The sequence below is a fragment of the Ictidomys tridecemlineatus genome, chromosome 2 (assembly GCF_052094955.1).
Source record: "Ictidomys tridecemlineatus isolate mIctTri1 chromosome 2, mIctTri1.hap1, whole genome shotgun sequence".
Classification (NCBI taxonomy): Eukaryota; Metazoa; Chordata; class Mammalia; order Rodentia; family Sciuridae; genus Ictidomys; species Ictidomys tridecemlineatus.
In genome coordinates, this window is record NC_135478.1 from 64303436 (window position 1) to 64316432 (window position 12997).

Here is a 12997-nt window from a genome sequence, read left to right on the forward strand (position 1 = left end):
TTTCTTTATTCTTGGGGTATGATAAGGGAATTCTGCTTTCTTATGTAATCTCCTTTATCTTCATTGTACCTGAGGATACCATCCATCTGGGTTAGTCCATCTGGGTTATCACCACAAGAACTAATCATGACAGTAATAATCTCTGTGCTTCCCTTAATGAGAAAGCATTTCAAGTTTCTCTCACCTATACTGAGACAGACTTCAGAGCGAGAGCAGGTATATGTTCTCTCTCAAGTTAGGAGAAAAACTTTTGATTCCCATTTTTTTCCTATAACATTGGAGGCTCAGCTCCCACACCACAGGACTGGTGTGCAGGTTACTGATAACATTTATAAATTCCTATTACATGGGAGTTGCATATTGGTTATTCTCTCCTTTTTCCTAATGAGCAGTGGAAGAACAAGAAACCAGATTTCACTGCACCAAGGAGCCAATTTTAACTCTCCCCTGCACAGTACATTTTAGAAAAAACAGGGTTGGGAGGTATTCTTCTTTTCAAAGATTCATGAATCTGGAGAATTAGAGTAAACCATGAGAAGAGAAAATCAAAAAATCCCTAAGCACATTCAACTACAGAAAAAGCCTGTACTTTCCCTCTGTTGCATTTCTGGCCACTGTGGCCCATCAGCAAGGTCTCTCTCTACTGGTGGTCTTCCAATTACACCATAAACACATTTCAGTTCTCAACTCATTTTCTTTTCTTCTGTCATCTCAGAGTTCTCAAAAGCAGTCACACCATTTAAAGTACAGGAATCAAGTTTCTAGGGACACACTGGAGAACATTATTTATCTCAATTCTTGACTGACATGCATATGAATTCCCTGTCATCCACCTCCCTGTATTTCTCAAGCCTACCTACAAATTAGAATCACCTGGGGAGCTTTTAAAAAAAATTATTCTTCTCATTCTTAGGTACAAGTTAAAAAAATCCAATCTCATAGATGTAGAGAGCAGGACAATATTAGAAGCTGGGAGGAGGAGAGGAGAGAGGATAGGGAGAGGCATGTTAATGGGTACAAAATTATGATTAGATAGGAGCAATAAGTTTGGGTGTCCTATAGCATAGTAAGGTATTTAGAGTTATCAATTATTTATTGCATGTTTCAAAACAGCTAGAAGAGATTATTTCAAATGTTCCCATCACAAAAAAAGGGATACATGTTTAAGGTGATGGGTATGACAATTACCTTGATTCATCATTACATATTGTATCAAAATATCACCCTATGCCCCATAAATGTATGCTGTTATTTGTACTAAATTTTTATTTCAAATACCAATTACCCCTTGCCTCTCCATTATGATATTGTAATGAAAATGGTCTGGGGTGACCAGGCATATATCCCTCACTGAGTTAGTACTTCCCACATTTGTTGGACTTAATGGGTTGACCTCTCTCCATCTCCACTGTGCCCAGCAGAGCCATTCAACTCTCTTGCTAACCCTCCCCATTAAATGACTCCTCTGAATCAAGGCTCAGTTCTGTGATTTCCTTGCTCAAACACCTTACCTAGCCCCTCACAGTCTACTAAATTAATTCTAAATTCCTACTTTTGGCTTTCAAGGCCATCCAGCTTCTGGCCCAGAATGCTTTGATCACCCCAATCCCATTCTGCACACCTACCATCCACCAATCTGCAGTCAGACCATTTCAATCACAGTTCTACCAAAGCAAAACCTGGGGATGAGACACCCTTTCCAACAATTCCCATCAAAAGTAATAATCTACTCAAAAGTCACAGGCTTTCATTCTGTGTTACCAGAAAGATATATAAAAGAGAATATGTCAAGCCTGTAATTCCATTGGCTACGGAGCTGAGGCAGGAGAAACACAAGTTCAAAGCCAGCCTCAGCAACTTAACAAGGCCCTAAGCAACTTGTGAGACCCTGTCCCAAAATAAAATATAAAAAGGGCTGGGGATGTGCTCATTGGTTAAGTGCCACTAGGTTCAATCCCCAGTATACGTATACACACACACACACACACACATACACAAAGAGAATCTGTCAAGCTCAGGTAAATAAGTAGGTGCTTAGGTAAATAAGCACACTGGCTTCACATAGTACCAACAGTACAGGCCTCACTAGGTCAGCAGGTGGGTAAAGTGAGCTGAGCACCCCCAGGGTGTATTGACTCTGACCTCCTGACATGAGGTCTGGGTAAGCTAGTGGATGGCATCAATTGTATCCCCATTGCACAAGAGGATGATGATTTGATACTGATATTTTTTACATTACTTACTCCGAAGTCAAAAAATGATTACCTTTGGATGAAGAAAACATGAGTTTATAGCTACTAGTGTGAGAACTCAACTGCAAAATTTTTTTATGTATTTTTCCCAAACTAGTATCCCAGCCCAATCTTTGTAGGAGGTTGGTGGGGCTGAGAACTGCAAAGTGAAATATCAGGCTTTATTTGTAAATTGGTTCCATCAGAGACACAGAACCATGGAAATAGATTAAGGGTATAGTTATTGTTGTTGGGATAATTAATTCCATTTTGTCAAAAGACAGTTAATCCTTATAGTATTTCTTCCTATAAATAGGAATAGCTCTCATTTGAAGTTGTGAGGCTTGGGGTTTTCTATTCACATCTGAGTTTGTCTTGGGGTGGAAGTTTGATGACTAAACGGTATCTGGACTTCACACTGCCTTACATGAAGTTTAGGGGCTATGGTTCTAAGGAACAGATCTTAACCTGACTAGAAACAACTGTTTCTCAAATGCACACATCAAGTTAATAAACAAAACCACTTTGCACGTTAGTTTTTCTACAGTGTGGGTGACTGGTTTCCCCTCTTGCTATTTTCCCATATATTCAGAACTGTTATACAAATCATAAAAATAGTATAAACAATCAAGGGGAAGAAATATTTAAGGGCCTGTGGACAGAATTTTTTTAGGAAACAAATCTGATCTCAATAGAGACTATTCTTACATCAACGTCATCATATTATGCTAAAATGTAATTATGTAGATGAAATCAAGACTAAACACTCATCCCTCTGAGCAGAGAATGGGTTCTTGCCCTATGATTAATACTCCAAAAATCAGAATTAAGAAAGAACCCCATTTAGTTCATGGTTCATTCGCTACAAAAGAAAAGTCAATTCATTCTGCAAGCAGCTTCCTGATGTATACATATTCAGACTAGGAAACAAAGAACCCAGGCAAGTCAGCCAGTAATGCTGAGGTAGGGTGATCCAATGAGAGCAATCTTGGAACTTGGGAAGAAAGAAGGCAGGTCTGCGGACCCTGAGAGCAGGACCTCCTTGTTCCTGCACAAGCTAGGCTATGTTTATGTTTCATGCAGTTTCTAGGATTCCTCGCTTGTGCTCACCTTTAGTAAACAGGAACAACTTTTTAAGGTTATAACCTGTCCCAAGTTAGGAAAAGCAAGGAGAAGGCTTCTCTGTATGCTGTGTGGACTGCTAGAGAAGCCTGTGTGAGGAGGCCAGGGAGGTGGGGAAGCAGTAAGCAAGGAGAGGGATCCAAGGAGAAACTCAGCCACACAGATTCAGGAAATCTTGGCCTGGCAAATTCTTTCCAGAGAAGACCCCCATTCAGTGCCAACTGTGGTGGTCTCAGACCTGCTTATTATTGAAAGAACCAGTGTCCCCTCACAGTTGGTTCCTCATTACCTAGAGAAGACGTCAGAATTCTCAAGAATGGAACTTTTCTCAAGCTGGACTGAACTTACTTGGTCTCCTTCCAATACCCCCAAACACAGGACTTTTTATGTCCAGTCATGAAGACTATTTCAGCAGCCCAGGGTGCCAAGCTCTACCATAACAATGTCACACTGCACATGCTGCTAGGGAACAGGCAATTCTCCTTCCAATTTAGCACATTCCTCCTCACCCTTGCTGGGTCAGCTCATGGTCAGCTCTCCCTCACTCCTAGTCTTGGGGACTCCTATAATGCTCCCATGTCCCCTTGCTTATGACTCAAATATTGCTCTTGCCACACTGCATCATGGTTATCTGTGCATTTTTTTTCTTCCAGCAAATAATGCACTTACTATGGATAAAACCAAGCCTGACTCCTCTTGGCATCCCCAGTGCCTAACAATGAGCTGTAATTGTCTCCTAGGCTGCTATAACAAAATATCACAAACTGAGGACCTAAATGCAAACTTATTTCCTCACATTTCTGAAGGTTAGATGTTCAAGATCAAGGTGTCAACAGATTTGGTTTCTGCTGAGACCTCCTTCCTTCTCTTGCAAATGGCCACCGTGTGTGTGTGTGTATGTGTGTGTGTGTGTGTGTGTGTGTGTGTGTGTGTGTGTGTGTGTGTCTGTCCTCCCAAGGGCTTGCTTCTCTGAGCCTCTGGTGTTTCTCTGTGTCTCCAAAACTCTTCTTTGAAGAATCTAGTCACACTGGATTAGGGTTCAGTGGAAGAGCCTCAATTTAACTTAATCACCCCTTTAAAAGCTCTATCTACAAATTCAGTTCTATTCTTAAGTACTGGCAGTTAGGACTTCAACAAATGAATCCTGGGGAGAGAATGACAATTCAGACCTTAGGCACAATGTGTTGAATCAATTGATATTTGCCTGGATGACTCAGGTCATGACTGAAAGAGATTGTTTTCAGATTCATTCAAACTCAGCTTTGTTTGCTTTTGCTTTGTTTGCCAGTTTGTTTGTTTTCATGAGTACCTGTTATTTACCAAGCACCATGTTCAAGCCAAAAAAAGCCCACATAGGAAGTAAACTCACAATCCCTGTTCAATGGGAACTGTTCACTGGGAATTTACCATTGAGATAAGTGGTTTTACTAACTGCTTTTGTTAAAGCACAAATATAAAGAAAGTGGGTTGTGCCTGGAAGAATCCAAGGTGGGCAACCCACAGTCATAAAATTCTGCTCCCCCTGGCCCCATGTAAGAGTCCCTGGAGCTCCAGGGAGAACCATGTGAAGGAGCTAAGAGACTTGTAATCCCAGTGACTCAGAATGCTGAGACAGGAGGAATAGTTCCAAACCAGCATCAATAACTTATCGAGGACCTGAGCAACTAAGTGACATCCTGTCTCAAAATAAAAAACAAAAAGGGTCTGGAGATGTAGCTTAGGCGTAAAGCACCCTAGGTTCAATATCTAGTACCAAAAAATGAAAAAAAGAAAGAGCTGAGACACTATGTGCCAAGCCAAATCACATAGCAAATATGTAAATTCTTAGTGTAAACAATAAGGCACCAAATTAACTTTGGTGATTATTACACAGAATATAGAGTTGTTTTTTCACTGTCTTAAAGTCAATTAGCACATTAAAAAGAGTACCATGAAAAGGACTACATTGACAGAATAGAAATACAGAAAGAGACTTGGAAACATAGAAAAGCATAGAGGAAAATATACAGAGAAAATTATATCTATTGACCATTCAAACTTGACTCTTTCTAACTGTAGTATAAGAGGAAATAACAGGAACTGCTTAAGGTCCTTCTTAGGAGCCAGGCCCTGGGCTGAGGACACAGTATGTGGTACTGCAATCTGAGAAATGGTATTTCCCCTTTTTACAGACAAAGAGAAAAGAGGCCTGAGAAGTTTAGGAATGTCTTATGTTACACAATAAACTGGAGACAGGACTCAAATTCTAGAAAAATCTGAGGTCAACACCTAGACGTCTGTCTAGATTTTGACAAAAGTCAAAATCTTATATTTACAACAAGACTCATAGCTGAAACAATTTATCTTAATATGCCTATAATGTGAATAACCACGTCTTCTGGTATGCCACGAACAATCCCTGTTTGAATCTGTTTCCAGTATAATTAGTGACAACCCTCCCTTTCTCTCTCAGAAGTGTAAAGCAGACAAAACATTAAATAGTTATCCTGCTTCAATGCCAGTGGCCCATGATGAAACTTGTCTACACAATTTTCCACTAAAAAATAAAAATTGGAGGACCCCTTGTTCAAAAAGCAGGGGGGGAAATACTAGTAAAGGTTTGGAAAGACAAAGCTTTTTTTTTTTTCATATATCTGCTCTGTTGGTGCCCCACTGTCCCTCCTGATCTCACTTGCAAAATAAAAGATAAAATCAGTAAGAATTTCAAGATGGCAGTAGCTGACTATTGAACCCTGAGCTCAAAGCCCTGTACCACTACGCAGAATGCACACTCATGAAGAGCCCTGAGTCTGCCCTTTCTCCGTCCACTCAAATGGGTCTGTGATCTTGGCATGTTGTGTCACTGGACTGCAAACAGGAATCAGGTCACAACCTTCTATTGTCCACACTCCAGACAATAAATACTGGATATTAGGCCTATGAAATCATTTGTCTAGAAGAACTGTTTTATGGTATTTCTAATGCAACACAAAAATTCATTTCCCAAACAGAACAAGATATAAAAGTAAATTAAGTAAATACAACAATAAATTAAATCACTCTCTAGCATTTTATCGATGATCTCAAAAACAATTCATCTAGATTATGTAACCTACCCATGATCTCAAGTGAAAATTCAAAACACCTGAGATGAAACAATAGTGCATTACAAAGTCTTTAATATCTCAATGCCTCATTGAAGACATGATCCCGGTTTAAAGGCAGGTATATATCTCATTTGAAACTTGATGTGGCATGAATTCAAATGTGTATGAGCAAAGCTTAAGAAACTTAAGACCAATTGGGGGCAAGGGGAATTTGAATGTTCAGGATGATTGAGGAACTATCCTTAAAAATAGGGTTAGGAGGATGCAGGATGCATCAATTCATTGATTCATTCCATCACTCAATAAGCATTTATTGATCAGCCACAGTGTTACAAGAACTGCACATAATTCTGGGGAATCACAGACAAGCAAAATATATATCCTGGTCCTCAAGGAGTGTATAGTAGAATGAGACAAAGGGAAACAAATAAATGCATCAACTAATTTGGCTTCCAGAAGAAGTAAATATGAAGTCCTGTGGGTATAAAAAAGGGAGTAGTAAATGGGGTAGAGAAGTAGATACAAAGCAGGGAACAATGCAGAAGGAGAAAACTGAGCCTTGAAATCACCAGGTACAAAAAAAGAACAAACGTTGAGGCCTGAGAAAACATGGCACATCATGGGAAGGGTAAGTCATTCTGAATGAGGACAGCCACCTTAAAGCACAGAGCTTTGGCCAAACAATAAGTGTGTGCCTGGGTGCCTGGGCAGCAACTAAAAAAAAAGATGCATATGGAATGATACTATGGTACAGAGATAAGAGAGCTGAACATAGGTCCTCTGGGGGATGAGGTAGGAGAAAAAGCACTATATTCATTTATTTATTTTTGTGGTGCTGGGCATTAAACCTAGGGCCTTGTGTATGTGAGGCAAGTGCTCTACCAATGAGCTATATCCCTGGCTCCAAAAGCCCTTTTTAAAAAGGCCAAAAAAGGTAGAATTGAGGAAACAGGACTCAAGGATATTTAAGATCTTAGTAACAAATTTTCCCCTCTGGTTCTATAATCTGTTTTTCTTTTTTGAGGGGTTAGAGGATGGAGCGGGTACCAGGGACTGAACTCAAGGGCATTTAACCTCTGAGCCACATCCCCAGCCCTATTTTATATTTTATTTAGAAACAGGATCTCACTGAGTTGCTTAGCCCCTTACTGTTGCTGAGGCTGGCTTTGAACTCGCAACCCTTCTGTCTTAGCCTCCAGAACCCAGGTGCGCACCACCAGCCAGGTAGTTCTATGATCATTTTTTAATTTTTTTCAAGATTTTTTTTGGTGGAGTGCTGGGGATTGACCCCAGGGCTTTGTGCATGTGAGGAAAGGACTCTATCAACTGAGCTATGTCCCCGGCCCACTATGAGATATATATATATATATATTTTAAATGCCTTTATTTACTTATATTTTATGTGGTGCTGAGAATCGACCCTGGGTCCCATCCGTGCTATGTGAGCACTCTACCGCTGAGCCACAATCCCAGCCCATCACTATGATCTTTTAATCAAAGGGAATAATATCATTTGTGTTGCTCATTCATGGATCTATAAGTAAAAATTTGTTGTTAGAACTAAAAATGTGTTTTCCACCTCTTCTTCGTCTTCCTAATAAAGTCACGCTTTATTCACATCAGTATGGCTTAAGGCGATCACAGAAATCTAAACCAATGATTAATCAAATATTGAGATTTGACTTAGGAATGCACTATCAATTCATTGCAACATATGTGTTGCTCAATTTGTTTAACAGTATGGGTGATTTTTTAAAATAATTTTAATTGTCTCTATTTCTGCTCATTCCCTTAGAATAGGCTTCTATAAGAGAAATTATCAAGCCAAAGAGTGTGAATATTTTTAAGCTCTTGGTACATGTCAGTTGTAGTCTAATATGAAAACTAGATTGATTACATCAACTACAGGTGACCAAGTAAATTCATAAGGGGATTAAAGTTGCTATAATAACTCCTAAAAGAGAAAACTGAATATAATAATTTAAAATAGATTTTTGGCTTCGAATAACCAGTCATGACCAAAAATAAGACAGAGTAACCGTTTGTTTAAGGTGACATTCAGGTCAATAAGTGCATTTGTGTATGTAAACATACACAAGCACAAATACTGGGTGAAGTGGAAGAGTTCATAATTTCTAAATAAGATTAAAAACAGTGAAATCATAATATAATCTCCTACATGTAAAAAGGAAAATGCAATTTATTTTAGACTTCCCATACTATTTCATCTTGCTGTCTATATAGGAATAATAAGTTTTCAATTATAATAATCATATGTTCAGATGAGAGGAAAAACTGATAAAGATCAACAAATCATTTTTTACAGTAGATTATGTTAGTAGTATATTTCTCCAGCTTAGCATTCTGCAGGGTACTTTTTCCAGCTATTTTCAAAAAACAATTCCTCTTTAAAAAATGACTCAAATTCTTCAAAAGTCAACAGACTTTATCACCCACAAAGTACTATGAAAGCCAAATCTGAAGCTACTAAAAGTTAAATCTCCTTAAAAATACTCTTTTCACAGTCCCTATGGGAAAGAAATGTAAAATCATCCATGTATCACCAATTGCCAGGATATTCTCAAATACCTGAGCCATTGCAAATAACAGGACTGAACTATACTGATTTTGAGAAATCAAGCAGTAGCCAACCTGTGCATTTTACATCATTTGAGACATCCTTCTTTCCTTCTTGACTCAGCCAAGAAGTGAATTTCCTCTATGGGGACTGTAAGCAGAAACTTTACAGATTTTATACAACTGGGCAGGAAGTTTGGCACTTGAAATATTTCCCTTCAGACAGGAACAGAATGAAGGAAGTGGAAGGTTAGAGGATTTGAGTTGAGATTGCAAAGCTTCTTTAAATGATGCTGTCGCTGGCATCTGGGTGGACAGGAGCCAATCATCAAATTCTTTATCTTGTCAGCAGTGAACAGGAAAAATGTACTGTTTGAGTGATGTCTCAGAAGTTACTTTCACTAAATTTTGTCCCAATATTTCATTCATTGCCCTAAAATGAATGAAATATTTCCAAAGCACACTTTCAGTGAGTCAAATTGAAAATTGCAAACCAAGTTCGTGCCCAGTTCTTGGAAATCCTGAAGTTGTTAGATGCGAGTTTTATTAAACCACTCTCATGGGCTCATGTGCATAGCAACAGAGCAGAAGATAAATTTAAACCAGGAGGAAGGAGATTGTAGGACCAAGGAAGTGGAAGCGCACATGTGGCTTTAATATCCAACAGCTGCGATAGAATGGTAACCCCCCCAACCCCCCTGCTGCTCCTTCTGCACCCGCCCCGCCAAGATGTTGCAAAGATTATAACTAAGGGGACTTCACTGCCAGGTTATCTGAGTAACTCCAGCTCCAGTAGATTTGAAGAATTTTTCAAAACTACATGTACCTAAATGCAGCAGATTAGATTTTAATCACCAAGGCTTTATAACAAAATCTCCAAAGTTAGGAGACCTAGGGAGGGGGTGGGGGTGGGGGGTCACTCTGCAAACTGATCAAACTGCGATGGAGGAAATAAAAAGTGAGGGGAGATCAGGCAGCCAGGATTTCCCACACAGGATGCCTTTCTTTGAAGCTTAACTTTTCAGATTCCCAGCTCTCCAAGGCCCTGGTCACTCAGTGGGACTCTAACCATTGACAAATCCCTGCAGTGGATCACCGCGACCGCGAACTCCCTGTCCCAGCGCAGATCGGATGCCCCCACCGGTCCCTTAATGCCCATACAGACAATGCCCCAGAGGCTTCCCGCGGAAGCTCCAGCACGCACTCCCCCTCGCCGCCCGTGGTCCCCCTGCGTCGCAGCGCTGGGGCACTCACCGACACTAGGAACTCCAGGGTGCCCACATAGTCCCGCTCAGTCTTCTGCAGCTCGCTGAGAACTCACACGCGAAGCCAAAGCTGTTTCTCCAAGTCCTTGGCGCTCTCAGCCCGGCCATCCCATCAGCTCTCCTCGCTCATGGTGGGCAGCGGGACGCTTGCAGGCATTGCTGCGCGCTGCCCCTTGTGCTTCTGCTGCTCTGCTCCCAGAGGCTAGAGAGTAAAGTTGCCGCCTCCGCAAAGTCCGAGGAGGGACGGAGGACTTTACATGCTGTGATGAGAACAGGGAGGTGGGAGAGGAGGGCATTCAGACTGGAACTCCAGCGCGACTGGAGCGGGGCTCTGCACAGGAAACTCCTGGGAGAGCAAGCTCCCGCTGGGGCTCTGAGCGCCCAGCCCCGCTGCTCCAGCCTCACGCGGCCTGAGCCCGAGTGTAGGCGGTTCCAGCAGCCACAGTGGTGTCTTGGACATTGCTCCAGAGACTCCCGCCTGTTGTTAAGCTTTAATGGGTTTTGCACAAATCCTGAAAGTAAAGAAACAAGTCCCGGCGGTTACATAACTTGGTGGGAACAAAAGTAACCCCGGTATTGACCCTCCCATGTTTGAAAGGAAACACATTGATTTCTGGTTTTATTCAGGCACAAAACAGGTTTGCATTAAAAAAAAAAAAAAAAAACTGAGAATATTTCACTGAACAGATACCCTCCTGTCTTCACTTGGAAAATCAATTAGCATAATAAATGAGGATGCTATAGGAAAGTGACAGCCCCTGCGGACTCCAGATACAATAAGCACCACCCATGCTCCGAGGTGTTTAGACATCTTTGCGTGTCTATAACTTTTCTTCAACGTCCACATAATATGTAAATTCAAGGAGAGGCAGAATCTTTGTGCTAGTTTTGTTTCTAAGAGCTGCTGTGATTTAAAAAGGTAAAACTTATTGAATGCTCATGGAAAAGAGACAAAAAGGAGAGAGAGAGAGAGAGAGAGAGAGAGAGAGAGAGAGAGAGAGAGAGAGAGATTACATTTGAAGATAGAAACAGAGCATTCTGATTTTAAGGTTTAAATTCATTGCCTTTTCTCACTCCAGGAGCTGATTTCTTCTAATGAATGTAGCAAACAAAATAACCCATACATATTTTCATCTAGATGTTAACCACATATTTTCCAGAATCATTTTTTTCTATTTAAAACAACTTTAAACAGTCCACACACAACTAATGGCATCTTAATAAGTTTATTTAGACTAGTGAATGGTTTTGATGCAAGAAAGGGGCATATTAGTTTGTTCCCAGAGTTGAAAACACTTGTGAAACTCTAAAAGATTCTTTCCTCAGTATTTACATTAAAATCAACATCAGTTTGATGATGATGTCTTTTCAGAGCATGATTTTAGGCTCTAATAAATAATGAGACAAAGAGGAATTGTACTTTCTTGAAGAAGCAGTTTTGTGTGGAGCTGATGAAAAGGATGCAGATTTCCCCCTTTCTTTTGCATATGGCTAAAGAGATAGCAGAGATCAGAGAACAAATAATGTAAATAGCTTTACACCCTAAGGCAGAAGAATAAAGGGCAAGGCACTTTAAAGAGCAGACCTCACAGCACCTGGTCAACAATAAACAAAAGAAAAAGAAGAGCTAGGAATCACACATCCAGTGGTGAATGTAAAACTCAAACCTTACCTGCCTCTCCATGCACTACAGACAGCAAGGAATGAATGCATCTTTTCCTGTTTAGATGTCCACCCTTCCACAATGAAAAAAATTAAGTTATCTAGAGCTTTTAATTAGAAACTTTAGATAATCTAGAGTAAATTTATCTAGAGCAAATTTATCCAGAGCTTTCCTCCAGGAACTCTAGATAGAAAAGAATCCTCTTAAAAGTATCCCCAAACAGAAAAGTACTTATGCAATTTCCTTTTATCAACAACTTTAATCCTTAGGCAATCCACTCAAAATGGTGTCTCCCCTTTGCAAACTATATACTTGATTATGAATCACCCCTGAAGTTTAACCCATCCAAAACATTTGCCTTGGCTTCACCAACATGCCTCCAAGACCTTGTGAAGAATATAGTGTTAAGGCACCAGGAGTAGAGGTGCACTTATTTGTAGGCAAAATTTCTCAAAGTGGACCATAGACCATTGCATTACAACACCTATGCTCTGCTTAAAGTCGAATATTCCTGGGCTCTGCCCCCAAAATGTATTAAATAAGTATCTCAGACATTACACTTTAATGTCTTTTAACAAAGCTCTCAGATTATTCTTAGGCTCACTAACATATGAGAACCACCCCATGTGAGGACTTAACAATAGACTCAGGTCATAAGTAAGTAACTATATTAAAGCAAGGGGCAATGAATGCTTTGCCAAAAAAATGCAATGGAAGATTAAAAAATTAATTAATTAATTTAAAAATTTTTTAAAAATGCAATGGAAGTTCAAAGATACTCATTTATTTGTGCAGATTCAAATTTGTCTCAGAAGTGCCTGTGTATAAAATATTATATTTACAGTTTCTGACCATTTTTATGCTCCTCAGTCTGCTCCTCAATATCATTTGTAATTAATGAACAACTCCAGGACACCATGGAAAATGAGGTCTTTCATAAACTCTGAATGTGTTGTATCCCTTCCCACTTCCCCTATTGAAATTTCAGGCTCTGCGTGCCAGGAAAAGGAAAGCAACAACCAAAATGATGGATAAGATCCAGTTTTTTCCTGA

The 12997-nt window shown here is 40.0% G+C and overlaps 1 pseudogene; it reads right to left on the reverse strand.

The window, feature by feature from the left end:
• The window catches only part of LOC144368114 (uncharacterized), a 28106-nt pseudogene extending 17931 nt beyond the window's left edge, over positions 1-10175 (reverse strand).
• Positions 10176-12997: the final 2822 nt, after the last annotated feature.